Raw genomic sequence first — 13,836 nt, forward strand, 5'->3', positions numbered from 1 at the left:
CTCTCTCTCTCTCTCTCTCTCTCTCTCTCTCTCTCTCTCTCTCTCTCTCTCTCTCTCTCTTTCTTTCATCATATAAAACCAAGCTGGCACAATTCAGGGCCCACCTCCTCCCCTCAACAGAGCCACATAACCACTTTTTAGTGAGGTATCTGTGAAGTAATTCTCAGAGCATTCTGATGGAAAAAGGAAGTTTAGCTGCTGCTAAATGCAACCTCTTTCATTTTTGAGTAGGCTGCACAAATGCATATTTCTCCTTTCTTGACTGAGTTCAATAATCTTTGCCCAGAAAACCAAAAAATCATAAATCCGTACAGAACTTATGTTTTATAGGTCTGCAACTATGGTAACCAAACTTTACATCAATCTTCAAGTAAGTCCCCAGGATCCATTAATTATACCAATTAACTGGTACAGGATATGTTTGAATATGTTTCCTTTGTCTTTTATTGAGTATCAATTTATTAATGTCTATTGGTCATTTCCCACAGCCATGACACAAAACCCAGTGTAAGGTCGAGAGGTATACTGAGCTATGAAGGACACCATGTCACCCAAATCTGAAAAATGAGTGACCTTCATGTGCTTTGCTTTATTTGATCCCCAGTACCAACCACACTTTTGACTGTTCTTCCTCTTCTTGGGACCCCATAGAAACATTTTTTAACGTGTCTGATAATCCTTACCATGTCCTTCATGCATTCTATTTATTCGTGCACTTGCCTTACCTCCTTCCTGGACTACTGGTTCCAAAAGGTAAGGACTCTATGTAATTATCTTCCATTCTCTGTAACCTCTGGCATGGGGCCTAGCACCCACAAGGTCTCAAAAATAGTTAGCAGATTATTTTGTCAGCATTGCCCCCCTATTCCAATAGATATTTGTATAACTGTCAGTTATAATTTACATCTGACATTTTTCTTTTGAAACGTGACAATAAACATTTTTTTACTTCTTTCTTTGCACATACGTTTTTCTCTTTACATCAATTATTGATTTGTGTGTTTTTAAAATAACCTGGCCCCAATTAAGTCAAACCATCTTGATCAACTTATTCATGATTTTCTAAAAATTATATAAACTGTAGTTTCATTTCTATAGCCCAAATTAAAATACATCATTGAAATTAAAGTAAGCCTACAGGAGTGCCATTAGTGTATTCAAAGCCAAATGTTAATAATAATGTTATTTACTTACTGAAATTTAGCAGTATTCATTCAAAAACAACATGCAGCCTCAACTGCCTTAGACCAAAGAATAAAAGTTACTTTAAGTTTCTGTACTCTAATCAGGTAGAAAAATAAGTTCTTTTACTTTTATTAACTGTGTCATTTCCATTGTATTCCATCTCATTTTAAGCAGAACATCCATTTGAAAGAATTAATGGAATCTTGGGGTCTTACCTGGAGATTGAAAATGGATAAATCACCTTTATTTATAAAAGCAAAGAAAGGTTCCAGTAACTGCAGACTTAGTTAAGGGTACCTTCTCAGCATAACTCATGTTTATATTTGAAAATTGATTTGCCCCATCCATTTGCAAGGCAACAGGATTCAATCTAAAAGATTTCATGGAGAACACTTCTTATCGTAATTATCTGATCTTTTCTTCAGAAAAGGCAGAGGCTGATTTTTTTTTTTTTTTGGAGAAGGAGGAAGTTCCCTTCTAAGGGCCGAATCTGTTTTGCTTTATCATGACTTGAGGTGCTGCCTTACCTAGAAAATCACAGTCCATTTTGGGGTGATGTTGATGCTACAGCCCTTGGGCTCCTCATGGTTCCCCAGAGCCAGTTAATAACAGACTGTCAAAGCTTTGTGGGGCCTTAGATGTCACATAGGCTAATACCCTCATTTTACAAATGAGTCAGCTGAGACCCGGAGAGGGAAAGGAACCCATAGTGGGTCCCAGACCTGGCTGATCATTGCTCATTCACTCCATTCATTCAACAAATGCTTACTGCACACTCCTCCGTGCCAGCACTGTTCTTGGGCATATAGTTATGGTCCAGACAGGTATGGTCCTTACCCTCATGGGGCCCCTCTACTCATTAAGCTTATTAGCTTATATAAGAAAATAAAGCACAGCAATGAACAGAGTGATCAGGGAAGAGTGGGAAGAACCAGGAAGAAAAGGCCTGCACTGAGAGCTGAACAAGATGTCCATTTGGGCTGCTATAACAGAATGCCATAAACTGGGTCGTTAATAAACAATAGAAGTATATTTCTCACTGTTCTGGAGGCCGGGAAGTCCATGATCAAGTCACCATCAGATTTGGCAGATTTGGTGTCTGATGAGGGCCTGCTTTCTGGTTTACAGATAGCTATCTTTTCACTGTATTCTCACACGGCAGAAGGGCAAGGGGGCTCTCTGGACTCTCTTTAATAAAGGCACTAGTCCTGTTCATTAGGGCTTCATCCTCCTGACCTAATCACCTCCCAAAGGCCCCACCTCCTAACACCATCACATTGGGCATTAGGTTTTAACATATAAAATATTTTTTTGGGGGGGAGGGGCACACACATTTGGTCTATAACAGGACTAGACATGGGATGATCCAAAGGTCGGGAAGGGAACCATTCTAGACCATTCTGAGGAAATAGTGAGCACACAGGCTCTGAGATGAAAAGGAGCTTGAGATGTTTACGACACGGCTGAGCATGGAGAGCATGGGGGAAGAGGGAAGAGCTGTGGCTGGAGGGATAAAACAAGACCAGGTCATGTGAAGATGTATAGGTTGTGGTGAGAAGTATAGATTAAAAAAAAATATATATATATATATATATATATAGGGCAGGCCGAGTGGCTCGGTTGGTTAAGAGCATGATCTCTGAGCAACGGGGTTGCTTGTACGATTCCCACATGGACCAGTGAGCTGCACCCAAGCTGAGCTGTCAACAGGAGGTGAGATCATGTGCTCCTAGCAACAAGGTTACTGGTTCAACTCCTGCATGGGATGGTGGGCTACGCCCACCTGCAACTAAGATTGAACATGGCACCTTGAGCTGAGCTGCTCTGAACTGCCGATGGGAAGCTGGATGGCTCAGTGGTTAGAGCGTGCACTCTTAGCAGCAAGGCTTCCATTTGACTCCCACATGGGATGGTAGGCTACGCCCACCTGCAACTAAGATTGAACACAGCACCTTGAGCTGAGCGGCTGCAAGCTGCCGACGGGTGGCCAGATGGTGACTGGATTTGGTGCTGAGCTAGAAGTGCCCTCTACAACTAAGATTAAAGGACAACTTAGCTGTTCCCCTTCCCCAATTCCCCAACACTGTTCCCGTTCCTCAATTCCCCAATAAAATCTTTAAAAATAAAATAATATATATATAAAAGGCGTTCAGCTCATCGTCAGATTTAGCTTTTTAAAAGGGCATTTTCTTTGTTGTTATTGTTTTAATGATTCTGGTGAGTCAGATTTGAAGGTAGACCAGCACTGTTACTGGCCAGTCCCTGGGTCTGCAATTCAGCTCCTTCCATTGTATTAACCACCCTCTGGCAACACTCTGGGCAAGAATGAAAGCCAGGGGTGTGTTACTCAGTAGATAAACAAGTTAAAATTGGCCACAAACACACAAGATTTCAGCTAAAAATCCTATTGTGATCATCTATCAGCAGACTATGGAACAGGTTAGCTAAGTTTGGAAAAAACAAAACAATTAGGGCCTTCTGTTGACAAAGCTGATGAATTTGTCTCCTCCCCTTGGTCAGGCTGGTCACCCCAGGAGGGTAGACTCAACCACACTTAAGCCACCCCACACAGATAAGAATCTCTTCTGATTGCACCAGAGGCTGATAACCCGGAAAGTGGTAATCAGTGAATCAGTGCCAACCTCACATAAATAGGACAAATGAGGACTACAAAGAATGGACCTGGGACTGGTGGCCCGGAATTTATGTTGATGACCTAGAAGGCTAGGACCTGGCGAGTTGGTTGTTGTTTTTTAACTTGATGCTACCAGTCTTTATCCATTGGAGTAAAAACGTGAGGGTACAGAACAGGGTCAGTACACACCTGGGGAAGAAAATACATGACCTAAATGTTAACTGGCCACCAGCCATCAAAGTGTCTTAGGGATTTCACAAGCATTCACATGCCCGGGCCATCCCAACCAGTAGTTGAGGCTCACATTAGAATAGGCAGAGCTCTCAACATCAGCACTTGGGAGACTTGGCTAAGAATGCCGGCTCTGCCTCCTTACTAGCTATGTGAACTTAGGTAAGTTACCTGGCCTCTCTGGGTTTCACTTGGCTTCTGTGGGCAGTGGGAAAGGTGAACGTGGCCTTGCCAACATCACGGGGTTATAAGTTCCAAAGGAAGTAATGTGTGTAAAAGGGACTTGGAATGGGTAGAGTGCTACGTAAAAATGTCTGATTAGGCTTTGCCAGCACAGTGGAAGTGTGAGGAATTAGGAAGTTCGTCAAAGAGCTGAGGATGGTGGAAGGATGCAAAGGTAAGGATTCTAAGAACAGGCTGCAGGAGCTGAGATTTCTCCACATTAAACAGAAAAGGTTAAGGGCTGTATTCCAGCCTGGGGCTGGTTCTTACTCAGAACATCATGACTAACTTCTCTCATGTCTTCTGAGGAAAAAACAAACAAACGCAAAATGAATAAAATACATAATAAAAAAGGGGGTGTTTTCTATCTCTGAAGAATGTCTTGCAAGAGGATAACTACCAGAATGAGTTACTAAAGCAAATTAGGTATTGCCTCTCGAATGACCTTAGGAGAGATTTATGCCTGAGTGTGGGTGGCTTCAAAGTGATTCTGGCTGAGGACAAGGGGAAAGACTACACTGAGGTTTCTTTGTTTTTGGTTCTTGGAATTAAATTCACAAGAACGTCCAGGCTGTAAGCTACATGAAGACAGGGAGTTTTGCTCACTGATGCATCCCAAGCACCTAACACAGTACCTGGTATATATCAGGTACTTGTTAAGTATTCTCTAAATGGATGAACAGAATATTGTGAGCTTGTCCCAGCATTTGGAAGTGAGGCAGGCCCATCTCTATGTATTCACTTGCTCTCTGGTTCACCGACCTATGCAGCCTCAGCCCCAGCCCCAGCACGTTATGAGCTTGCTCCATAAATTATAGCAGTGGCTTCCAGACCCCAGGAAGTTTGCATGGAGTGGAGGGAGTCAAGTCTACTCCGGTTTAACTGGAACCACCCAGCTTTTTCCTAATATATATACATATTGGGCTTCCAGATACCATTTTTCACTTTTTGGGTAACGTTCCACTCAAGTTGCCATTGTATGAGAGAGCTTTGTGACGGAAAGCCTGAAATGCAGGAAAGGCAAGGAAAAACGTGTCCTGTGAAGGCACCTTCCATCCCTAAGATTTCTGAGTAATGGATGAAGGGACTAAAAATGGTCATTTTGGTCATGTCTTTGGTGTCTCATAAAATCTAATCAGAGAGAAGAAAGGCTCTAAATTGTTCTAGTCTTCCTCTTTTTGAAGTTTCCACAGGCTGTTGCCTAAACAATAATATTTTTAAAAAGCAAACTTTTTAATCCTAAAAAGCTGGAGTTGCCAGGTCTCCGGGGAGGGCTCTGATTGTGTGTTTACAAGGCCATTGATTGAAATTGTTCTGATACATAGTGGTGATTGCATTGTAACCACAATATTCTCTCGGGCACAACAGCCCTTGAGCAGAAACACGCATTCTAGTCAATTATTAGAATCCAAGAAGGCGTGCGACCATGTGTCTAGGCCTGTTATTAGCATCAGAAGCAGGCCTGCCAAAAACTAGTTCCAAAAGCCCCAAGCCTCCAGAAGACACCTTCTCCAACCCCATCTCCAGATAAAAAGGAGTCCACTGACCTGGACCACTCTCCAGTGTGAGGTGGGGGAAAGAGGCCATTTTGAAGGGCCTTAGGATTGGTCAGCGAGCAAACAGGTTAGCTGTTCAGTTCAATTGTTGATGCCATGTCCCTGTCCTGGAATCATAAATGTTGCCTCCTATCCTATCCCAATCTACATTCACTGCTGTTGCTGACAGTCCAGTAACCCAAACAATTGCTCTGGGAGACAATTAGATTTGCAGTGCATGTCTTGCTTTTTAGACTGTGTTTTTAATCCTTCTCCTTTGATTCACCACAATACTCTGGCCAAAGGCAGTTGAGGCAGACATATCTAGCCCCATTATAAAGATGAAGAAACTGAAGCTCAGAGAGATTAAGTGGCTTATCTAGTTACACAGGCTTGGGTAGATACTGAAAACTTAAGTAATGAAGTCAGACTGCTTAGGTTCACATCTTGGCACTTCCACTTGATTAGCTCTGTGACTTGGGCTTTGGTGACTCAGTTTCCTCATCTGTAAAGTATAAAAAGTAATGAAATCTGTTTCATTGGGTGGTTGGTAGACTAGAAGGTAAGGCAACATAGTCAGCAGAGCGCTTAGTACACTCAAATGCTCCATAAATAGTAGCCATGATTATTATTAAAAATTATTATTAGAAGAGACACCATTGAGCCTGATTTCTAATCTAGTGCTTTTCCCACTACACAGGGCTGCACCCAACACCAGGTTCTGGCATTTTCCTCTACCTGATTTTTTCCCTCTGCCCCGACCACCTTTCTCACTCAAAATAGTGAAGACTTAAACTCTCTAAACAGTGTGGCCTTCTTGTCTGCCATCTAAAATGCTGGGTAGGCATGAGGGAACATGATGTCTCTATATCTTTGTGGCATACAGTTCAGAAGTATCATCACATGCAGGGAAAGAATAGCTTGTCTCCAATGGCTGCCAACAAAGACTCGAGTAATGTGAGTGTATAAAGCACAACTGGTTCCTCCCCAAATCAATTGCCGACCCAAGATAATATCCTTAATCAGTAACAGAGGCAGAACTGAAAAGGGGGTCTTGGGGCTCCCTGCCCTGAGTCCTCTCCATTCTTCAGCTGCTTGCATTGCCCTGTGACCAGTATTATGCTGGAGGGAAGAGTTAAGAAGGAGGGAGGGGTGGCCCGAATAGGGCTTCTGGGTAGATAGATCTCTTTACCATGGTCCTCACCACTGGCTGCCATGACCTCGGTGGTGTTGGCTATGCTGAGAGCAGAGGGTGGCAGCCCAGAATTTCATGACTAAAATGTCCAAAAAAGGGCATATCTTAGGACAAGTCCTTTGGAGGATGTTTTCTGGGGTCCTTGACCTTGCTCTGAAATCCAACATCTCCTGGAGCAATCATTAGACACAACATGCTGTGGACTGGGTAGAATGAATTAATTAGAAGTTCTCTGACAAGACAGCATATGAAAAGAGCTGGGCCAGGCCTCATTCCGTCTCGCTGCTGGGGAGATGTATACTGGGTTCCTATCCAGAGCTCTGCTTCCTGGACTACAGACAGGGAGCACTCTTCCAGGTTCCTGCATTGAGGGAATGTATAATGGAGTTGAAAAAATCACAGCATACAGACTACGTGAGACAACAGTACAAGGCAAGTTCCCTAAACGGGTTACACTAAGGCTAAGAAGGTCTCTTCCAGAGCACTGCCTTCAGATTTTGTAGGCCACTCACTAACCCAATCTTCCTAAATTTTCAATTTCTATTCCACATTTTCAAATCTATTTAGAAAAACAACAGTATTATTATGCGGTTTGATCTTTCTGGGAAAAGAAGGAGTTATGTCATTAGGTTATTATTATTATTGTAGAACTTGGCTTTCGAAGTTTAAAGGACATTTTCCACAAGGGTCTAGCTTGCTGTAAATTACATGCAAATAACCACTGCTTTCTGGCTTACCTTTTCTCCTTACAATCTAAACCTGAGACTCCTCAGTAGTACTATAATCATTATTCTTGGAAGCTGAAACTCAGAATTAGGGAATAAATATGATGGATATTTCACATATCAATATTTGAAGTACAGCTACTCTTTGGCTTTCATCTGCTCTAGGTTGCTCTGCATCACATGATGTACTTGAAAGATGTGGGCTTTGGCAGTTGGGAGAATAAAAGTTCAAAATCTGGCCCTGAGACTTCCTAGCTGTGTGAATTTGGGTAAGCTCCGTGTCTTCTCTGAGCCTCAGTTCCCTCATCTGTAAGATAGGAATTAACAGCCCTATATTTCAAGGTGGTTTTCAGGTACAAAGCATTGAACTCAGAAAAACTTGGTATAGTGTCAGTCTTCAAAGTGGGTATTCAATAATAGTGACAATTTAATAGCTAATAGTGAATACTATGTACCAAACAGTATGTGGTGTGCTTTATATGTATCACTATATTTAATCCTCAATACACTCTGAGATATGTAGAGTCAGTTTGCACACTTTATAGATACACGGAGAAGTTTTATAACTTGTTTATGAATACACAGCTAGGTAATGTCAGAAGTTAGGATTTGAACCCCAGGTCATAGGGGCCTCCAGGGCTTATCATCTTAATCACAAAAAATGGTGACTATTCTCATCAACATTATTCGGTTGAAATACGAAATGTATGGTTTTATTTTTTCTTTTTGGTTTAAATGCTGCTCTGATAACTGGATACACTGACTTTTCCCCATCCTTTTCTAAATAAAAACCAAAGCTTCTAGAGGAAGCCAGATGTTATTTGGAAAAAGAAAAATGACTTCCTGAAACCTGGTAGTATAAGCAGGCTAGTGATACATGCATTAAAAAAAAAATCCAAGAATTCCCTAGTTATAGTGAACTTCATTTTTCATAAATTAAATGTATGAACTGAAAGATTTAAAATTTAAAGGCATAGAAAGGTGTGATTTGGAAAGGATATTTTGCTGCAAGCCTTTATGACCAGCCTGACAGATTATTACTTATGGATACCAGGTTGATATGTACCTTGTCTTAAACAATAGTGGGAAATGATGCATTGATTTACCTTTTATTTTTTTGTCAGCAATGGTAAAATGATCTGTAGGTTTGACATGATACGTTTCTACTAGAAAGCTGCGTTTCTCTGTTCATTTTAAACGGGACAAAATTCACATTGTCATTTCCTTATTGAGAAATAGATAACTAGGGAATGTTATTTTATTAAGACTGTCACTGAAACACAATGTTTTTGTATATGTTCTCTTCTTGCTGAAATCTTGTCAGAGTGTTCTCATTCATTTGCAGGAGCTGAGTGGTTAAAAAACCAAAAAACAAAACTCAAATGTAAAAATTATAATGCCATTGTCATTAGCCAGAAAAGATAATGTCAGGGACACGGCTACCATGGAGGCTGCCCTCAGCCCCGTGCGCTGGGCATGGTAGGCGGCCTGGAGGTTTCCACTCATGCTGCACTTTCTTTATTCCATGAATGCACTTCGCTTCCTCCCACTTTAGGGCCTTTTCCACACCTGCTCTTTCTCCCTGGAATGCCCTATCCACTCACCTTCCCCCAATCCTTGTATAACCTTCAGATTTCTGTGTGCTTAGAGAACCCTTCTTCAATTCCCTAGGCTCGATTGGGTCCTTTGTTCTTCCTTCATTGGGATCAAACATTGCCATGGTTTGCAATTGTGTATTTGTGTGATTGACGACACACTCCATGGGGACAGGAACCAGGCCTTATTTTAGGCACCACTGAATGCCCAGGGTTTGGCATAGTGCTTGACACGTAGAGATGCTCAAGAAGGATCAATAGACTTAATGATAGTTCACCCTAAAGGGAACCTGGGCATCCTTTGCTTAGGCCAGTGCTGCTGCTGCTGCTACAAAATAAGATCATAGAGGTCTTATTTCCTCCTGCCCAGATTATTTGTGCCAACGACACATGACTTTGGTTGCTCATTGGACTGGTGTTAAGCAATGCTTCTTTCAGGCTTCACAACAACTTTGATTGGCATAATCTGAGCTTGATTTATAGCCTCCAGGATTACCAGGTTTGTAGTGAGATGCTGAATGTAGGGAACCAGTGATCAGTTTGCTCAGCACACAGGCACATCTTTAAGAAAGGCTTTGCTGTATGGCACGGTTGGCAACTAGCCTGCTTCTTTCTGAGGTGCATATGTCCTATGTCATTCGAGTACGGGATCCACACCCTCGTGTATGTGTCCACAGTCAAGGGAAATTCTGACACTGTTTTGTTTCCCACTCCGGTAGCAGCATTAGAATGGAAGTGGATGAAAATGACATTACGATAGGAATAGTCTATAATGGTGTTCACGATGTTTCTTAATAAATCAAAATGCAAGTGTTAGCAAATTATTTGTACATGCCTCATAGTTGATTGTGATTCTCAGGCCCTGTGGGAAAAAGCTGAAAACCACTGAGAGGGGACTCTGAGGGCCAGTGAGGACCCTCAGGCAGCTTCCCCCGCACCTTGCCCCTACCGAATCCCCCCACCGGTAGAGGCAAGCCTACTAAAGGGCTCGTCTGCTGCCTTCCTCTTTTACTTTCTGGGTCTGAAATCAGGACAAAGCAAATCAGAATTTGGCATCCATGTGCTACTCTTTAATAATCCTGATACATTTTGGAGTGCCCCCATTTATGTGGGCATTTTGACAACTCTTTTTTAAACAAAGGCATTTATCTGTTCAGTTTTTGATCAGAATAAATTCAAGTGCCTGAAAGTAGAGACCATGATACATATCTGTATTCAACTGTCACATCCCCCCTTCCTCTCCCAATCCCCTCCCCAGCACAGTATAGGTATCTTACTTTGTAAACACCTTTGGGTTTTTATCTGTCTCTATTTCTTTTCTTACTTCTTCTTCACTCCAGGAAGGATACTGTGGGGTTGGCTTCTCTTATTATAGGGCCTATTTGCATGCTGGCTTTGTGCCAACCTGCTTACCCCATCCATAACATAGGTCTGGAGAGCCCCAAAATTCTAATTCTCCCTTCGCGGTGTGTGCGTGTGTGTGTGTGTGTGTGTGTGTGTGTGTGTGTGTGTGTGTGTGTAAGTCCCTTGCCCTTTGAAAGCCTTGACCTCAGCTTTCCTCTCCTCAGAAATGCCAAAGAAAAGAGATGAAGTTGGCTAAGGTGACCTGTTTCTTCCCTAGTGGGCTGAGCCAGGCTCCCAATCCTCAAAGAACTGTTCCATTTCGAGAACTGGGTTTTCCTAAGAGAAAGATGTAGCGACCAGAGCACTGTACTTGGATTCAGAAAACCTGGTTGCAAGTTTGGACACTGCCACTAATCAGCTGCGTGACTTTAGGCAAGTCACCTTAGCTTTTTGAACTTATTACCTACCCACAGGGTGGCTGGTTTGAAATGAGTGTGCCTAGACTTTGTTCCATTACACTCTTTAAAAAAGAAGAGGAAGAAGGAGGAGGAGGAGGGGGAGGAGGAGGAGGAAGAAAGAAGGAGAAGGTAACAGGAAGTCTTTACTGACCCGTTTCCAGCGGAGATTGAAGGCTTCCCAGGACTGGCCCCAGGCACCCTCCGGGGATCCCGCATAACCTCCCTGAGGCTCCTGGTTGCCCCTGAACCCAACCCACCCCGGCATAAGGTGGGCTTGACCAGGCGCAGCTCTTAAGGGAGGTGTGTGAGTTGTTGGAAAGCTCCAAATAATTCCAGAGGGTCAGTCACTCCCATTTACTCCAACTTGCTTTTCAGACGAAACAGGCAAGCACGCCTGTCCTCGGTGGGGATTCCTCCCCCATCTGACCCCCACTCAGCCTCCTCCTTCCGGAAGGGTAGCAGCAGCAGAGCGCGCAGCTTGCCCTCTCCCGGGCCGTCCCCAGCCTGCGTCCTGCCCTGTGCGCCCTGCTCGCCCCTGCATGCGGGGCGTCCAGGAGCTCCTTCTCAGGGCAGCGCGCTGTGGCTGCCGGCGGGGTTGGTAGCAGCGCCCGCCGCGGGGCGGCCCCAAGCGACTCGCTCGCCCGCCTGCCCGCCCACGTGCATGAAGAGGAGCGAAGCGCTAGCAGTCGCCGCGCCCGCGCTTGCCGCCGGTGGGTGCCTCACCTCGGAGGCTGGCGGGGGCCGTAACCCGAGCCCCACTGCCACGACCTACATTTGCATAACTCGGTCATCCCGCGCTCTTTTTTCGGACCAGGGCTGGAGATGCGAGTCGGGATCCCCTCCGAGGCGTCGTCTTGCCGGTGGTCAGCGCGGGGGCCCCGGGACCCGCCGGAGCGACGGTGGAGCGGGCTGACGCACGTGGTAAGAACGCGGTTTTCTTTCCATCTTTTCTCTTTATTTAGACGCGGAGCTTTGCGCGTTTTTTTTTGCCGAGGGTGGGGTACCTAGAAGGGTGCTAACCTTGCTGCGATTTCCTTCCGTTTCCCTTTTATTTTTATCTCCAATTGGAAAAGAGCGCGCAGCGCGAGCGAGAAACTTTCCCAAAATTACTATGGGTGTTTGAAGTTAGGAATCAGGCCTGCCGCCGGAGAACAGATATCGCGGCTGGCAGGGGGAGAAATGGCGCTCGGGTGGAGGAGCAGTAGGCGCTCCCGGCCGCCCCCGGGCCCTGACCTCCGCGCGTGGGGCCGGGAGGGAGCAGGCTCGCTGCGACGGCGGCCGGGGCAGGTGAGCGGCAGGAGAGCCGCCTGCAGCGCCGCGTTTCCTCCACGGCGTGGCGCCGTGGCTCTCGCCCGCCGGGGCCCCACGATGCTGGTGTAGTCCCGGACTGGGGGCGGGAAAGGGCCGGCCCCGGCCCTAGAGGCTGCCCCCGCGCTCCATCCCAGGCCTTGGCTGCATTGGCACGGGAAGGGCCAGGCAGGCAGCGGCGCGCCAGGCTTGAGCACTTGGGACAAGCCTCCCGCGGGGCCCGGGCCAGGCCTGGAGCGCTCCCGGTGCAGGCCGGGGCGCGCCGGCAGGTAGGAGCGGTGCGTTCAGCGAGCCAGAAACCCGTCTCTATTTGGACCCCTGGAAAGTTTTTAAAAAATTGTTTTGGGAACGAAACAGAAAGGTTTACGTCGGGATCAGAGTTTTTATTCGCAAAGGGAAACGCGTGTGGGGTGATGGTAGTTCCAACTGGCATTAGCGACGCTGTTGGCGGTCACGCAGGATCTCTCTGAGCTCACCAAGGTGGCTCATGGCGAGGGAAAGGAGGATGACCTCCTCTAATGTTTGTGTTCTGGAGTAGGGCTCGGGTACGGACAGGGCGCAACACCTGAATGCAGGCTCTCTGGGGTCGAGGGCTGCGGTGGCGGTCGGTTGATGCCGGCAGTAGAATGAGGATGGGTGTCTTTGAAGAGCACTCTGTCCAACAAGCCCCGGCTCCCGCTCTGCGGACAGGGCACTGTTGGTGAGGCGGACGCAAGGGCTCGCTGTCAACAGGGAGGTGTGTGTAGCGTAAGGTGTGCAAGTGGGTGTGTGAAAAAGGCAGCGGGGGCGGGAGTGTGTGTAGCGGAAGTGGAGTGTGTGTGTGTGTGTGTGTGTGTGTGTGTGTGTGTGTGTGTGAGGCAGGGCAGGGTGAGTGTCCAAGACTCCATCTGGACGCCCCCACACAGTCGACCGCCCAGACGCGCCGGGAAGGGCGCCCGCTTCGCGCGGCAGCTGAAGGGGGGCGGGGAGCGCGCGGGCAGAGGAAGGGGGGGGTGTCTCCGGCTGAGGATTTCTCTTTAAGCTCCGGCAGTTATTCTGCTTCTCCTAGGGTCTACCCCTTAGCCCCAGGGTGCCCAGAATACTTAAACAAACAAACAACCCCAAACCTGTTCCGTTTTCGCTCCTGTATAAATAGAACAGACTTTCCAAAAAAGCAATACCGCATTCACTCTTATCATCAGCTACTTCTTTCCACCAAGTAATTCAGAAAAAAAGCACTCAGCTTCCGTGAATGCATGCAGCTTTTTTTTTTTCTTCTTCTTCTTCTTCGCTGCCTCCTTTTGCTTGCGGTTTTGAGCTGCCAAGAAAGTGAGTAGGGGTTTGACTGTAGTGTCTCGGCTCCGCTCGGTTTCTTTCCGAAGTTTAATTTTCCGGAATGGCTCCCAAACAAGGGCTGGGGAGGC

Source organism: Hipposideros armiger, unplaced genomic scaffold, assembly GCF_001890085.2.
Source record: "Hipposideros armiger isolate ML-2016 unplaced genomic scaffold, ASM189008v1 scaffold_39, whole genome shotgun sequence".
Lineage (NCBI taxonomy): Eukaryota > Metazoa > Chordata > Mammalia > Chiroptera > Hipposideridae > Hipposideros > Hipposideros armiger.